Raw genomic sequence first — 15,720 nt, 5'->3', positions numbered from 1 at the left:
GTGGAACATCCAGGTCCTCTTGTGCTAACTGTAAACGTGCAGCAATGTTTTTTTTTGGACAGCAGTGGCTTCCTCTGTGCTATCCTCCCATGGAATCCATTCTTGTTTAGTGTTTTGCGTATCTTAGATTCGCTAACATGGATGTTAGCATATGCCAGAGACTTTTGTAAGTCATTAGCTGACACTTTAGGATTCTTCTTCACCTCATTAAGCAGTCTGCGCTGTGCTCTTGCAGTCATCTTTTCAGGACGGCCACTCCTAGGGAGAGTAGCAGCAGTGCTGAACTTTCTCCATTTATAGACAATTTGTCTTACCGTGGACTGATGAACAACAAGGCTTTTGGAGATACTTTTGTAACCCTTTCCAGCTTTATGCAAGTCAACAATTCTTAATCGTAGGTCTTCTAAGAGCTCTTTTGTGCGAGGCATCATTCACATCAGGCAATGCTTCTTGTGAAAAGCAAACCCAGAACTGGTGTGTGTTTTTTATAGGGCAGGGCAGCTGTAACCAACACCTCCAATCTCATCTCTTTTCTTATGGTCAATGTTTTGTTTTTTTTGCAACTGCCCATAGGCCTGTGTATTACTTCTAGGATAGATATGGTAGAACTGAGTTTCAACTATAGTAAAGCTTACCTGTGCTCCTACATAGGACTGTAAGCATACAAATAGTATCTTAAAGTAAATATAGCTTTAGAGTACCATACTATGTTTCCCATTGTAGATGTGAATTATCTAATCTTATCAGTTTGGTTAAGAATCTCTCCAATCTCTTAACTCCCACAAGGAGGTATGGTCTTTCCCAGGTGGGTCCCCAGACTACTGTCCCCAGAATAATATTGGTGGTAGTAGCAATGATGAAGCAGTAGTAAAGTCAGGAAAGGGGCCAATGGTTGTTACCAAGATAGCATTCAGGATACAACAGGTGAGAAGTTGACGCAGGAGCATAATCAAGGACAGAGCCAAGGACCAGAACCAGGAGAAGAACAACAGGTACCAGGTAAACAATCCAAAGTGTGGGGCAGGAGCTTATCTAGAAACAAAGATCTTTGTTTCTGGATAAAAATCCAAGATCAAAATCAGTATAGAGGAACAGGAGCCAAGCAAAGGTTAATACTAAATCTGCAAGTAAAGGATAGCAGGCCGATTCCTCTTTATATAGGCCACTAGGCCCGATGTCATTAGCGATTGCCAATTGCCTCAGCAGCCCAATGCCACTAGCTGTGTTGAGAAGTGCCATGGCTGGATCAAGCAGGGTCATGAATGAAGACAGAACTGGAGGAAACAACCTGTTGCCTAGTATCAGCTAGAGCCACTCACCACTCACATTTCTCTTCCCCGAATGCTATTATTCTTGATAAATCATCATGTTCATCTTGATTACTTAATATTAAAATATTTTATTCTGTCAGGTCACAGCTGAAGCCTCTGCAGGCCCTGGCAATATAACAACCAAGCGGCACTGGCAGGAGTCTCCAGGCAGGAAGCATAAGAAATACTACAACTTCCAAGATGGCAGTTGTATTATTTCCTTTTGCTGCTGGTCAGCTGCAGCGTGCCAGTGCCGTTATGTTGCCATGGCCAGAAGAGGCTTCAGCTGTGATCTAATAGAAGTAATCAGGATAAACCTGATATTTCTTCGCTGTCATGTTAGTAATGTACAGCGTAATATCAAATGATATCAGGCACAAAGAACTCTGGTGGAAGACTGGGACAGTGCTGGTTCTCAGTGATTAATCACAGTCCTTCACAATCTCCACGAAGTACGTAACAAGCTCAGATTTGAACGGGACCCAAGAACATTTTAAAGTGAACCTGTCATCAACTTTATGCTGACCTCACTGAGCGCAGCATAAAATACTGACAGAAATGCTGATTTCCGCACTCAAGAGCTAAAAGTAAGTAGTTCCCGTGAACCAGCATCATAATCATTGCAGCCCAGGCCTAGAGAAGAGTCAAATCTACCTGAGAAGAGTCCTGGTTATTCATGATCTCCTGCTCTCCCCGACCATCTGCTTATGATTGGCAGTTCTCTCCTAGAGAGAAAGGGAGAAAACTCGGTAGAAGACGGTCAGTCATCAGCAGGTGGGCAGGAGAGCAGTGATTTATGAATAACCATGACTCTTCTCAGGTGGCCGTGACTCTTTTCCAGGCCTAGTCTGCAATGATTGTGATGTCGGTTCTCAGCAACCACTTACTTTTAACTTTTAAATGACAGACCGCTGAAACCAACTCACCTGTGTCTACTTTATGCTGCCGTTAGTATGGGTAGCATAACGTTGATGACAGGTTCCCTTTAAAGTAAAGGGATGATGAGATCTGCACACCCTGTATAGAGTTGGGTGCTCACGGAGGACGATTGATCGTCTCGTATCAAAGTAGAAAATTTGCGGCACACCAGATTCAACTGATGCTTTTTAATTGGTAGACGCATTACATCATATCATCTATATAGTGTATAGTACATCCGGATCGGAACATATGAATTAAAGTCGTATAGTTAGTTTCTACATCCGGATCGGAACATATGAATTAAATTCATACATAGTTAGTCCCGACGTTTCGGCCATATGATTGACCTTTTTCAAGGGATCTTGTGAATAAAGACCTCTGCCGGATGCGTCACAGTTACAGATCCCTTGAAAAAGGTCAATCATATGGCCGAAACGTCGGGACTAAATATACAAATTTAATTCATATGTTCCGATCCGGATGTAGGGACTAACTATACGACTTTAATTCATATGTTCCGATCCGGATGTACTATACACTATATAGATGATATGATGTAATATGTCTACCAATTAAAAAGCATCAATTGATTCTGGTGTGCCATGAATTTTCTACTTCGGTTCCCTTTAAATACCTATGAAATTCCTCCCTGTTAGGAGTTTGCCCTTTTTTGTTCTGAAACTGACCTAAATTATCAGTATGCAACGAATGAAAAAAGTCATGTTCTGGAAAATCCTGCCTTACCGAGATAGATGCCAATATTTGGTTTGGGTCTTCTAAATGAAAGAAAAAGGATGGATCGGAAATCCACATGCCATATAATGATCTTCTGCTTCACGAGGCACTTAGTATACTGTTCTTTTTTTTTATCAAAGTGGATAAACCTACTCACCACTTCACAGTGGCCTCTCTCTTGAGTGGGTCCCTACACTTAATAGTAAAAGTCCAGCTCACCTGCATCAACAGTTTTAAGAGTGCACGGATGGGATGAGACCCAAGCATATAAACTTGAACGGAAAGGAAGAAAGATCCAGCACCTTGTTTTTCTTGCTTGACGTTTATTCCACAAACCAAATGTACAGCGGTGATAGAAACCTCCAAAAATAAGCCCCAGTACGGTCTACATGTTTCGAACCAGATGGTTCTTAAGGAGGTCATGATTAAGAACCATCTGGTTCGAAACATGTAGACCGTACTGGGGCTTATTTTTGGAGGTTTCTATCACCGCTGTACATTTGGTTTGTGGAATAAACGTCAAGCAAGAAAAACAAGGTGCTGGATCTTTCTTCCGGTCCCTACACTTAATTGGATCAGCACCTCATGGCGACCACCACTGCTGCAGCACCACACCCCAGAAGCCCAATAACACCCCTGCTGTCAGGCTAGGGCTTAGCCTTTGGCACTGGGCAGCATCAACCCATCCACAGGCAAAGCACCACAGCATTAACAGCCTCCATGCAGTACTGCCCTACGTGAACATGTCTCAAGAACTCATCTTTCCATGCAGTCCCATAAACCAGGGACTTTACACTCGAATAGGAGGGGTGCTGATACCAGAAAACAAAAGCAAGGGGCTAATGCATATTTTAATTTTTTTTTAAAGTCATTGATTGCGCTTGCACATGATATGCATTGTTCTTTTGCTTCCCAGCACTATTAATAAATTGTACGCTAGGCACTCATTTTGCTTTTTGATCAAAATGTGTAGGCCCACTCATGTCAAGGTTGCCTCTTCCGAGTGGGTCCCTGCTCTAAATTGGTGCAGCATCACATGGTGACCTAGCAGCTTTTGATGTGCCTGTGGGTTGGTGAACCCAGTGCCAAGGGGGCTTAGCCTAACAGCAGGAGTGGTGTTGGACATCCTGCAGGAGCGGTGATGCAGTGGCGGAGTTCATTATGTGTTCCACCAATTTAGTGTAGGGGCCCACTCAAAAGAGACCACATGACATGCTGAGTGGGCTTATGCATTTTGATCAAAAAGTATACTTAGTGCCTTGTGGACAGTTTATTAATTGTGCTGAGAAGATCAATGCATGCCATGTGCATGTTCGATCACTTGACTATCCAGAGGATGCATGGAATGATGGTAGATAATATCTGCGTACATTTCATGTATTACAGATGGTTAGTAGAGAGGAGCGAAGTGACTTTGGATTCTACATTCAAAGTCGCTTCACCCAAAAATTTGTTATAATAGTGTGCAGAGATTCGTCTCCGTACCATATTACAATGTATAGGCTCTGAGGAGCCAAAGTAAGTTATTCACAAAGTTGCGTGAGAATTCGTTGAATAACTTTGGTAATTGATTATTACAGTGAAAAACCTTGGAACCGAACTTGGCTTTGGTTGCAAGTTTTAAAGTGTTTTTTTGAGATGAGTATCCGAAGCTCGCTTCGCTCATCTCAAATGGTTAGTCTCCTTCCTGCCTTGATTCCTGATTTTATAAGGTCAGTCATACTTACAATAGTCCTGTTTTGCCGCTAAGCCTTGGCGTAAAAAGGGTGGGGTGTATGCAAATTAGGAACGAACAGGGGTGTTTCTGGTGGTGTTCCAATGTGGGGCTCCAAAATGTCCCTTAAGGGTACTTTCACACTAGCGTTATTCTCTTCCGGCATTGAGTTCCGTACTAGGGGCTCAATACTGGAAATGAACTGATCAGTTTTATCCTAATACATTCTGAATGGAGAGCAATCAGGATGTCTTCAGTTCAGTCTTTTTGCCTTTTCAGGACAGAGATAATACTGCAGCATTCTGCGGTTTTATCTCCGTCCAAAATTCCGGAACACTTGCCGGCTATTTTTCCCGTTGACATGCATTAATGCCCCGAGTGTTCCGGCAAAACGGATCCAGCATTGCGGTCTGCGCATGCTCAGACCGGAAAAAAAAATTGAAAAAAATAAATGCTAGATCCGTTTTTCCGGTTGACACCGGAGAGACGGATCCGGCATTTCAATGTATTTGTCATACGGATCAGGATCCTGATCTGTCTGACAAATGCCATCAGTTTGCATACGTTTTGACGGATCCGGCAGGCAGTTCCAGCGACGGAACTGCCTGCCGGAAAATTATGCCGCAAGTGTGAAAGTACCCTAATCCGGGATTAAATTGTTACATTCGTAAATATGAATAGACATGAAATTTCCTGTTAGGAGACAAGATTCCTGAAACAGTTAAATTATGAGATCTTAAATGGATTGTCTAGGGTAAAAAAAAATATGGCTGCCTTCTTTCCAGAACAGCACCACATCTGTCCACAGATTGTCTGTGGTATTGCAGCTGAGCCTCATCCCCTTTAAAGGGAACCTGTCATCAACGTTATGCGGCCCATACTAACGGCAGCATAAAGAAGAGACAGGTGAGTTGATTTCAGTGTTCTGTCATTTAAAAGTTAAAAGTAAGTGGTTGCCGAGAACCAACATCACAATCATTGCAGACTGGGCCTGGAAAAGAGTCACGGCCACCTGAGAAGAGTCCTGGTTATTCATGAATCCCTGCTCTCCTGCCCACCTGCTGATGACTGACAGTCTAATACCTAGTTTTCTCCCTTTCTCTCTAGGAGAGAACTGCCAATCATCAGCAGATGGGCGAGGAGAGCAGGAGACTATGAATAACCAGGACTCTTCTCAAGCTGATTTGACTCTTTTCAAGGCCTGGGCTGCAATGATTATGATGCTGGTTCTCAGCAACCACTTACTTTTAGCTCAGGAGTGACACACCGCTGAAGTATTTCTGTCACTATTTTGTGCTGCCCTCAGTGAGGTCAACATAAAGTTGATGACTGGTTCCCTTTAATGAACCAGACACAAACCTTCCTCAACAAGCCATTTCCATCTCTCCCATTCACTGTAATGTAGAGTGACTATTCAATTGCCAGGAACGGGGAACTCAGGACTAATGGGAAATTATTAACTGTATAACCAGTTGGCCATCAAGTATTGGCAAAGATCTAGGTTTCCTGCTTCTGGTACTCAGTCTTGGTTGATCCAAACAGGTGGTTCGTAAAAGGTGCAGGACTCCTTCCCAGAGGAAAAAAAGAGGATGTAAAAATGACCTAAAGATTACAGAAAGGGAGTAAGAAACACACGCAAGGCCCATCTGCCTCTCTAAAATGCACCATAATGGGGGACAAGTTTGATCTCTGCTACTGAGTCGCCCGTCATATATATACATTGTTGTGTGCATGATGTTAAACTGGTAGACACCAAGGATTGGGAATTAAACCACCACTTGCCAAAACTATATGGAAAATGGTCCTACCAGTGAGGGTTGTGGGCATCTTTTATGGATTTTTGTCTGGCTTAGTAGAACCCACCCCTTACATCCCATGGTCAAGTCAAAGGAAAGCACGGACTGTGGTTAACATCAATGGCAGTCATGTCATAAGTCACAGTCATGGAGCGGACTGGTGTTCAAAATCCATGTTTTGGTCTTTATTTATTTACTTATCAACCCAATGGTACCAGAGACTGTCCTACATATTGTTGGAACTGTTTCAGATTTATTTTTGGTTGTACACCATATTGTGCCTGTATAAATTGTGTTGTTGCATTTCTTTTGCCCTTACAGGTCCGGAATTTGGAGACCATTTGTCCTACTATGTATAGTAGTTATGCTGTATATTTTGCGTATCACCTTAAATGGGTTCAAACATGCTCAGTTTAAATCTTCAACTGCCACCAGCCATATCTTCTGTTAGAAGCTGTGGCAGTTATAGGGAGAGAAAGGACACACCCATTGAGTTGTGATAGGGAGAGAGCTGCAACAGAAAGAGCTGCCAGGCTGAAGAGAATCTAGCAGAACAATTGGAGCAGGGAATGGTGAGATCTCTGGATCCATGTGAGGTACAGGGCTGGCTCTAGCTTTTTTAGAAAGGTATTGTCATGTTCTTTATGATGTGTGATTCTAATTTTTTACATCAATTATGGCATAACCCCTTTAAGTAAAGTGTGGTGGTTCTCTAATTGTATATAGTTAACAGTAGCCGTACCTTTTCCAATATGGTGCTGTGGTAAGATATGGCTCCAGAAGCTGCGATTTGTGGGGATAAACACAGTGATGGTCCATTGCAGCATGAGATAACATCGCATAGGGGTGCCACACCTTTCACATGGGCCAGTGATTAAAAAAATAAAAATTTCACCTTTGGGGAGTTTGGGGCATTCTTGGGTGTGTGCCCATTGTTTTACCCCTTTGAAGAGCCTGGTTCCATTAAACAACGCAGATTGGGAGAGGACCATAAAACATGTCAGTGGCTGGTGCTATGGGTATGTAGTTTATTTGGCCAGATTTCATGGAGGTCTGTATAGCAAGACCAGCCAGGTAGAGACTGATGCAGGAGGTAGTGGCCAAATTCTGACCTACAAGCAGGTCTTCAGCTAATTTCAGAGTCCTTTTAAAAAGGACTTGTAGATGGTGCATTCTTCAAATGGTATTGCCAATATTCTGGTTTGAGGATGTGTAAGTCCTTGGCTCTTAAGGGGCAACTTTTCTAAAGGAATTGCTTATTTGGCTCCAACCTCTGTTACCCTTAACTGTTTCTAAAACTTTGGAAACTTTTTGCTCCCCAGGTGTCGTGGTATATGGGAATATTGAGCCAGCAATCCATTCTCAGACAAATTGCCAAAGAATGAGTCTTGTCATGCTACTTACCATGCTACGAATCCAACTTTATGTCATGCATGCCCTATCATTCACCACATTGTCCTCATATTAATTATCACCGTGTAAATAATCTTCGCCATAGTACACAATGTACAAGATGTAAAGGTTACATAGTCACATGGTACGATCGACAAAAATACATAAATCCATCAAGTTCAACCAAGGTCTCTCTGGATAGGTACCGATTAGGCAGGGTTCTCACCAGTTGGAGCTGAACTGCAGTTCCAAGCCAGTTATGCTACCTCAGAACCTATCAGTGATGCTGAGAATATAGAACCATGAAATGGGTGTTTGCCAAGAATGCATTGTAAAAATGTTAAGTGTTTTAAAGAATTAGAGAAATGTGTTTTATATGGATAAATGTGTTAGTATGGATATGAAAAAAAAATATTTTCTTTTTCCACGCCTTGGCTGGCATAGATACATATACACTAGAGTTGAGCGAACACCTGGATGTTCGGGTTCGAGAAGTTCGGCCGAACATCCCGGAAATGTTCGGGTTCGGGATCCGAACCCGATCCGAACTTCGTCCCGAACCCGAACCCCATTGAAGTCAATGGGGACCCGAACTTTTCGGCACTAAAAAGGCTGTAAAACAGCCCAGGAAAGAGCTAGAGGGCTGCAAAAGGCAGCAACATGTAGGTAAATCCCCTGCAAACAAATGTGGATAGGGAAATGAATTAAAATAAAAATTAAATAAATAAAAATTAACCAAAATCAATTGGAGAGAGGTTCCATAGCAGAGAATCTGGCTTCCCGTCACCCACCACTGGAACAGTCCATTCTCAGATATTTAGGCCCCGGCACCCAGGCAGAGGAGAGAGGTCCCGTAACAGAGAATCTGTCTTCATGTCAGCAGAGAATTAGTCTGCATGTCATAGCAGAGAATGAGGCTTCACATCAGCCACCACTGCAACAGTCCATTGGCATATATTTAGGCCCAGCACACACACAGGCAGAGGAGAGAGGTCCCGTAACAGAGAATCTGGCTTCATGTCAGCAGAGAATCAGTCTGCATGTCATAGCAGAGAATCAGGCTTCACGTCAGCCACCACTGCAACAGTCCATTGTCATAAATTTAGGCCCAGCACCCAGGCAGAGGAGAGAGGTCCCGTAACAGAGAATCTGGCTTCATGTCAGCAGAGAATCAGTCTTCATATCATAGCAGAGAATCAGGCTTCACGTCACCCACCACTGTAAGAGTCAATTTTCATAAATTTAGGCCCAGAACCCAGGCAGAGGAGAAAGGTCCCGTAACAGACAATCTGGCTTCATGTCAGCAGAGAATCAGTCTTCATATCATAGCAGAGAATCAGGCTTCACGTCACCCACCACTGTAAGAGTCAATTTTCATAAATTTAGGCCCAGAACCCAGGCAGAGGAGAAAGGTCCCGTAACAGACAATCTGGCTTCATGTCAGCAGAGAATCAGTCTTCATATCATAGCAGAGAATCAGGCTTCACGTCACCCACCACTGTAAGAGTCAATTTTCATAAATTTAGGCCCAGAACCCAGGCAGAGGAGAAAGGTCCCGTAACAGACAATCTGGCTTCATGTCAGCAGAGAATCAGTCTTCATATCATAGCAGAGAATCAGGCTTCACGTCACCCACCACTGTAAGAGTCAATTTTCATAAATTTAGGCCCAGAACCCAGGTAGAGGAGAAAGGTCCCGTAACAGACAATCTGGCTTCATGACAGCAGAGAATCAGTCTGCATGTCATAGCAGAGAATCAGGCTTCACGTCAGCCACCACTGCAACAGTCCATTGTCATAAATTTAGGCCCAGCACCCAGGCAGAGGAGAGAGGTCCCGTAAAAGAGGATCTGGCTTCATGTCAGCAGAGAATCAGTCTGCATGTCATAGCAGAGAATCAGGCTTCACGTCAGCCACCACTGCAACAGTCCATTGTCATAAATTTAGGCCCAGCACCCAGGCAGAGGAGAGAGGTCCCGTAAAAGAGGATCTGGCTTCATGTCAGCAGAGAATCAGTCTGCATGTCATAGCAGAGAATCAGGCTTCACGTCAGCCACCACTGCAACAGTCCATTGTCATAAATTTAGGCCCAGCACCCAGGCAGAGGAGAGAGGTCCCGTAACAGAGGATCTGGCTTCATGTCAGCAGAGAATCAGTCTGCATGTCATAGCAGAGAATCAGGCTTCACGTCAGCCACCACTGCAACAGTCCATTGTCATAAATTTAGGCCCAGCACCCAGGCAGAGGAGAGAGGTCCCGTAACAGACAATCTGGCTTCATGTCAGCAGAGAATTAGTCTGCATGTCATAGCAGAGAATCAGGCTTCATGTCAGCCACCACTGCAACAGTCCATTGGCATATATTTAGGCCTAGCACACAGGCAGAGGAGAGGTTCATTCAACTTTGGGTAGCATCGCAATATAATGGTAAAATGAAAATAAAAATAGGATTGAATGAGGAAGTGCCCTGGAGTCCAATAATATATGGTTATGGGGAGGTAGTTAATGTCTAATCTGGACAAGGGACGGACAGGTCCTGTGGGATCCATGCCTGGTTCATTTTTATGAACGTCAGCTTGTCCACATTGGCTGTAGACAGGCGGCTGCGTTTGTCTGTAATGACGCCCCCTGCCGTGCTGAATACACGTTCAGACAAAACGCTGGCTGCCGGGCAGGCCAGCACCTCCAAGGCATAAAAGGCTAGCTCTGGCCACGTGGACAATTTAGAGACCCAGAAGTTGAATGGGGCCGAACCATCAGTCAGTACGTGGAGGGGTGTGCACACGTACTGTTCCACCATGTTAGTGAAATGTTGCCTCCTGCTAACACGTTGCGTATCAGGTGGTGGTGCAGTTAGCTGTGGCGTGTTGACAAAAGTTTTCCACATCTCTGCCATGCTAACCCTGCCCTCAGAGGAGCTGGCCGTGACACAGCTGCCTTGGCGACCTCTTGCTCCTCCTCTGCCTTGGCCTTGGGCTTCCACTTGTTCCCCTGTGACATTTGGGAATGCTCTCAGTAGCGCGTCTACCAACGTGCGCTTGTACTCGCGCATCTTCCTATCACGCTCCAGTGCAGGAAGTAAGGTGGGCACATTGTCTTTGTAGCGTGGATCCAGCAGGGTGGCAACCCAGTAGTCCGCACAGGTTAAAATGTGGGCAACTCTGCTGTCGTTGCGCAGGCACTGCAGCATGTAGTCGCTCATGTGTGCCAGGCTGCCCAGGGGTAAGGACAAGCTGTCCTCTGTGGGAGGCGTATCGTCATCGTCCTGCCTTTCCCCCCAGCCACGCACCAGTGATGGACCCGAGCTGCGTTGGGTGCCACCCCGCTGTGACCATGCTTCATCCTCATCCTCCTCCACCTCCTCCTCATCCTCGTCCTCCTCGTCCTCCAGTAGTGGGCCCTGGCTGGCCACATTTGTACCTGGCCTCTGCTGTTGCAAAAAACCTCCCTCTGAGTCACTTCGAAGAGACTGGCCTGAAAGTGCTAAAAATGACCCCTCTTCCTCATCCTCCTCCTCCTCCTCCTGCAGCAGTTTGGCAAGAGAGAAAAGAAAGGGGAGAGGCGCTCATAGGGTGGTGGGTAGCGGTTGTGTTGTTCTGCGTAATGGTCGAAGTGTGCTCACCTTTTGGTGTTGTGCTGGTTGGAGCTCAACGTCCGTGAAGGTAGGTACACGTGGAGAAATAGGGGGGCGTTGGTTATTTTGGAAAGGTCGGTGCTGCCAATACCCGTTCGGTCCCTTAGGTGGAGTTGCCAGGGACTCCTAGGGACTGTGAAGGAAGAAGTTGCTGGTTTGTGTGCGATTGCACACAGTAGGGTATTTGTTTGGCGCACAAAAGGACGACCTCAGACAGTGGACTTTGGTGAAATAGCTGTTTTTATTGTTCAGTAGACAACGCGTTTCGGAGTTTATAACTCCTTTATCAAGTCTAAAACAAGGGTATAAAAGAAAAAAATGCCGGAGGCAAGAGATGTATCCCCACCTGGTTAGATGGGTGTGGACATGCATTGAACAGTGGAATATTTAGAGAGTTTGTGCGCGTGCCTTTAAGCATTAAAATGTGCATAGTTATATACAAAAAAAAATAATTTATACATAAAATAATGAAGGCAATAATAAGATCTGTAGTTTGCAGAGAAATAAAAATGCAAATGTCAGTGACAGCAGCAGCAGTTGATTAAAAGCGAAGAAAGTCAGTAAGTATTCGGTGGTCCGCGTATGAGGTCACTATTGGGCCCAGGTGTGTATTATTTCTGCTGGCATAAAAGATTGTGTGCTCAAGTATGTTTCAGGAGGACTGTGGTTATCGGATGAGTGAATGTATATGGCGTGTGAAGGCTGGTGTCCCTAGTGCGGTATGTGTGTGTGTTATGACGGTATTAGGTTGAATGTGGTTGTGGGGGGGGGGGGGGGGTTTACCTTAATCGGGCGTCAGCATAGAGACAGGCCAGATGGCTGTGGGAATAAAAACACAACAAATGAGAAGACGGACACTGGGCAAAGGGGCATGATGATGTATGTGTTTGTGGTGATGGAACTGAGGGGGGGGGGGAGGTTGCGAGGAAAAAATATGACAGGTGGCAGGTTGGGGGGGGGGGGGAAACATGGTGCTGTGCAATGTGATGTAGTATGTTGTGTTTGGAATAAGGCTGTGGGGGTAATAAAGAAGGTGGGGGTAATAAAATGAAGGGGGCGGGTGGCCGGTGGTGATGAGAAGGGTGGGTGCAGTGTGTGGTGGTATTTTGATGGTGCTGGAGGGAGGAGGAAGGGTGTCCTGTATAATGGTGGGGATTTTGAGCTGCGCTGGTGGAATGTGGCCCCACATGGTGGTTAGATAGGCTGACCAAGTTATTTGGGGTGCAATGGGGGATGTGGACATCACAAGCGCTGTGGCAGTCTGCCTCTTACCTGGAGCGTCTGGTTAGTGCTGGGAACGCCGCTCTCCATGTGTCTGAGCGCGCGCTTTTTGAGTTCGGGTGGCGGGGGCGGGGTTATGACGTCAGAAGGGGGCGTGGTCGTGACGTCAGAAGGGGGCGTGGTCGTGACGTCAGGCGGGAAGGCTACTGGTAATGCTGCGCCGATCAGCTGATGTGCTAAGGGGGCGGGGGAGGGCGGTGTACATAGTTGTTATGCCGATCAGCTGGTGTGCTGGGGGCGGGGTTGTGGCGTCCTTGAGTGCTGCTCGGCTGACGCTGGGCAGTGAGGGAATATGTAATGTGATGAGTAGTGGACAGTTTAATGTGTTATGTTGGCAGCACGGGGGGGAGAGGGAAAAAGGGGGGGGGGGCTGGTGCTGTGTAATGTTATGTGTTGATAGGGTGTTTTGATGGGGTGGCTGTGATGGGGTGTTTTGATGGGATGTGATGTGATGAAGGGGCTGGTGTGTTGTGGCTGGTTTGATTCATTTGAAATGGAGTGGGGAGTGTACTAGGGTGGCTGGTTTGAGGCATGTATATGACCTAGAGTGGCGCGGTAGTTGGCAGGTGGGCGGAAGGGATGTGGTGGTGGAGAGAAGGGGGGGGGATTATTGGGATGGATGGTGGTAAGGTGGGTGGGAACGGAGATGGGGGAGGGGAGTGGATGGGGGGGCAGTGGAGGAAAGGGCAGTGGTGTGTGTGAAACAATATGGACTGGTGCGTGGCAGAGTGCGTGGTGTGATTTTGAAGGGCAGGGATCCGGGTTTGTTTAGATGCAGTTGGTTTCTAACAGTTCGTTTAGGCAATCTGGGTTTTAGAAGCAGTTGGTTTCTAGCGATTCATTTAGGCCGTATGGTTCTATGGTTTGTAGTTTGAATATCCAGTACATTTCTTTTCTCCTCAATTTCTGGTAGCGGTTACCATGGGTGGCTGGGATTTCTTCAATGGGTAGTAGGGAGAGGTCTCCTGCATCCTTGTTGTGTGCCTGCAGGAAATGTCGGGATACTCCATGTTTGAGGAAGCCGTTCGTGATGTTCCACCGGTGTTTGTTCATCCTCTCTCTCAGAGTGAGGGTGGTCCGGCCAACGTATTGTAATCCACAGCTGCATTCCAATAAATAAATGATGTATGATGATGAACAGTTTAGGAAGTGCTTTATTTCAAAATTTTCTCCTGTTATATTACTGGAGAATTTGGTGGTCCGATTTGAGATGTTCAGACAACACTTACATCTTTGGTGTCCGCATTTATAACTTCCAAGCATTTTGGGAAAGAGGCTCAAAATGGCTGGGGGATGTTTTTTCTGAATGCGCAAGCGACTAGGGGCGATGAGATTTTTGATTGTTTGGGCTCTTCTGAACGTTATGTGTGGTTCTGGTCGTATATGTTTCGTTAGGAAGGGATCCGCTTGTAGTATCTGCCAGTGCTTCTTCAGTATATTTCTCAGGGTCGTGTGGTTGGTATTGAATGTGGTTATGAAGGATGTCTTGTATTTTTTGGTGGTATCTGGATCACTAGGTTTGGTGATTGGTGGTTTTGTTTCTGATGGTAGGCAGTCATCCTGGGTGTATTTCTGTGCTTGCCGTAGTGCTGCTTTGACGACGCCGCATGGGTATCCTTTGTTGCGGAATCTTTTTTCAATTACCTGGCTTTGTAGTTTGAAGTCTTCATCCTTTGTGCAATTTCGACGGATCCGCTTGAATTGGCTGAATGGTATGTTATTTTTCCATTTTTTGTGGTGTGCGCTCCTATAGTCCAGATAACTGTTTCCATCTACTTTTTTAAAAAAGGTTTTTGTTTCGATGATATTTTCCTTAGTGGATAGGACTAGGTCCAGGTATTCAATAGATGTTTCGGAATAGTTGGCTGTAAAGGTGAGATTGAAGTTATTTTTGTTTAGGTGGGTGGTGAAATTGTTGGCCTCTTCTAGGCTGCCATCCCAGATCAAAAGCAAGTCATCGATATAACGTTTGTAGAAGACTAGTTTGTCTTGCCAAGGGTGTTTGTTGTAGATGAATTGGTTTTCGAAGATTCCCATGTACAGGTTCGCGAAGCTGGGCGCGAATCGCGTCCCCATAGCGGTCCCTCTGGTCTGTTTGTAGATTTTGTTCTCAAAATTGAAGATGTTGTGTTTGAGAATGAAGTCGATGCCGTCCAGAATGAATTGTCCCTGTGAGGTTGGCAGGTTCGTGTCTTGTTGTAGGTACTGCCGTATGGCGTCTATCCCTGTATTGTGTGGGATGTTGGAATATAATGAGGCTACGTCAAGTGTGGTCCAAATGTATGATTTTTTCCAATGTACCCTTTTGAGCAAGGTGATTAGAGTGGCGGAGTCCTTCAGGTAGGAGGGTAGTTGGATGACATATTTCTGTAGAAAAATGTCGATGTAGTGTGATAAATTGCATGTGAGTGAGGAGATGCCAGATATGATCGGTCTCCCTGGCGGATTGTGGGTGGATTTATGAACTTTTGGTAGATGGTAAAAAAGTGCCAGGTTCGGGTGGTCTATGGTAATGTATTCTTTTTCCTTTTTGGTTAATATTCCCTGTGATTCTGCTTTTTCCAGAAGGCCCAATAGTTTTTTGGTGTCTTCCTTTATCGGGTTGTGGGATAGGATTTCATAGTAGTTTTTGTCTCCTAGGATTTTTTGTGCTTCGGCCAAATAATCCTCGCGGTCCTGGATCACGATGCCGCCTCCTTTATCAGCATTTCTGATGATGATGCTGTTATTATCCATTAGCTCTTTGAGGGCGATTTTTTCTTTTTTGTTTAGGTTATTTGTTGTATTAAGATCTTTATTAATGGTTCTGAGGTCTTTTGTTACGAGTGCAGAGAAGGTTTCGATGTGGCTCCCCCTATGGTATATCGGGTTGAAAGTGGAAGGTGGAGTGCAAGGTGGAGTTCCACCTGGTGGGCACGTCGCATATGAGGCGGTGAGCG

The sequence above is a fragment of the Bufo gargarizans genome, chromosome 4 (assembly GCF_014858855.1).
Source record: "Bufo gargarizans isolate SCDJY-AF-19 chromosome 4, ASM1485885v1, whole genome shotgun sequence".
Lineage (NCBI taxonomy): Eukaryota > Metazoa > Chordata > Amphibia > Anura > Bufonidae > Bufo > Bufo gargarizans.
This window is presented reverse-complemented; position numbering follows the sequence as displayed.